This window comes from Alligator mississippiensis, chromosome 2, assembly GCF_030867095.1.
Source record: "Alligator mississippiensis isolate rAllMis1 chromosome 2, rAllMis1, whole genome shotgun sequence".
In the NCBI taxonomy this organism is placed as follows: domain Eukaryota; kingdom Metazoa; phylum Chordata; order Crocodylia; family Alligatoridae; genus Alligator; species Alligator mississippiensis.
Window position 1 is genome coordinate 128,080,106 of NC_081825.1, and position 1,854 is coordinate 128,081,959.

The window sequence follows — 1,854 nt, forward strand, 5'->3', positions numbered from 1 at the left end:
CTAATTTCAAAAAAGAGGACACCTGTCTAGGGTGTCACAACTGCGTTGTGTTTGCACAGTCGTGATTTCCCACCGCTTTAAAAGTCTTTTTGGCGCATTCAATTAACACTGCTCGGACATGTTTTATTTTGCATCGCGGCTGCTCCTCACCCTATTTATGGATTCTTGTGCAAACACTACATGACCCAAAGACCTGTAATTACTCTCCTTCGCCACCAGGTGGCACTGTGCTATTTTTGTAATTCAGGCCTTTATGCAGTAGGTGCCACTGTGATTTTATTTTAAGGGCGGGGGGGGGGGGCGTTTCTTCCCCTCTCTCCTACTCCATGGCTGACGGTAGGAAGTCAGGGCACGGTGCAGCATGGCAGCTCATAATGGTATAGACAGGAATAAAGAGACATGGAGGAGCAACCCAGTGGTGTACATGTAATATACTACCCCTGATAATTTTTGCCCTTCCTTTGCCACCACTGCCGCCACCTGTAGTGTATGTGCTACCCAGCCCCCTGCACCCGTGCTCATGTACCCCCTTCCCTGCTGTGCCCACCGCAGTGTTGAGAATTGCAGAGCACAGCGGCATCACCAGAATGGTAAGTTTGCAACTATAAAAGTTTGGAGCATGCTAACCCCTAAGACTTCCTTGAATATTTCAAACCTTCCTATTTCTTATAACTGACATTCCCATTCCAGAGCCACAGTGAATACATAGTCCAGGCAGACACTGCCTGCCAGACCCACCACCCAGATGCAGCATCTCAGGTGATACATAGGTAATATCCAAATGTCCAAATGACCTTGTGCGGGGTGGGGCTGGGGGGCAAGAGGGCAGTTTTTGGACTGTGGTCCAAAACCCCATCCTCTTCTTTCTTTCCCTCCCTGCAGAAAACTTTCATGGCCGGAAATCACAGACCAAGACCAACAAGGATAAAAAGCAGCAAGTTATTTAGCGTATACTGTGTAATCTCCTATAGAAAACACTGTATAGTTTAGTTAAGTAATGTACAGATTTATAGATAGTGTATAGTGTATAGATAAAGATCTCAATAGATATTGTTTAAATAGTGTATAGGTAGATCGATAGATATTGTATAGAATTATATAGAAAATAGTGTTTAGTTATTGTATATAGATAATGTAATACAAAGCTGTTTTTATAAGTGCTGGGGAGGAAAATCCTGACTTTTTTTGTTTTTATACTATTTTTTGATTTTCCTATTTATTTTAAATTTTCTTTAGTTTATTTATTATGTAAATACTTTTTTTACTTATGCCTTTTTGATAAAAAAGAAAAGCACCACCCTTTTTGAATAAAGTTTTGTAACTTTTTTGTCTGTATATATGTGTGGCATGTTTTCTTTCATGGGGAGATTGACATGCATGGCATTGTGTGGTTTGGGGGTGGGTGGGGTGGGGTGGGGGTGGGTTGGGAGAGGTGATGACAGTGCCCGCCTGCCTCAGCTAGAATGGGGATCCTTTGCTTGGGGGCGTTTATGGAGTCATGGCATTACTGGAAAAAGTTGCAGGGTGGACTGTTATGGAAGGTCAAATGCTTGTCCAGTGCTTGTATTATTCCCCTCCATCCCAATGTACAGTGATCCAGGCAAGCCTTGGGGTGCAGCCAGCATTTTTTGCAAGAAAAAAGACTACTTCCCCCCCTCCCCCCCAACCATCAACACCACCCACAGCGGCAAGCAGACAAGGAAAAAAAGTGGCAAACTGCAATACTTCAACAGGCATAGAGCCTTCCTTCACATTTGAAAGAGGGTGATTTGATTAGCAACTCTTCCATGTATTATGAGGCTAACACTTGGTGGAGGCTAACACTTGGTGGTGGCTCCCCGTCCTCATCAACAT

The 1,854-nt window shown here is 43.7% G+C and overlaps 1 long non-coding RNA gene across 1 annotated transcript; it reads left to right on the forward strand.

The window, feature by feature from the left end:
• Positions 1-319: 319 nt before the first annotated feature.
• On the forward strand, positions 320-1,335 carry LOC106738671 (uncharacterized). The gene is made up of 3 exons (XR_001371781.3): positions 320-590; positions 691-770; positions 883-1,335. It is a non-coding gene; the product is annotated as an uncharacterized LOC106738671 (long non-coding RNA).
• Positions 1,336-1,854: the final 519 nt, after the last annotated feature.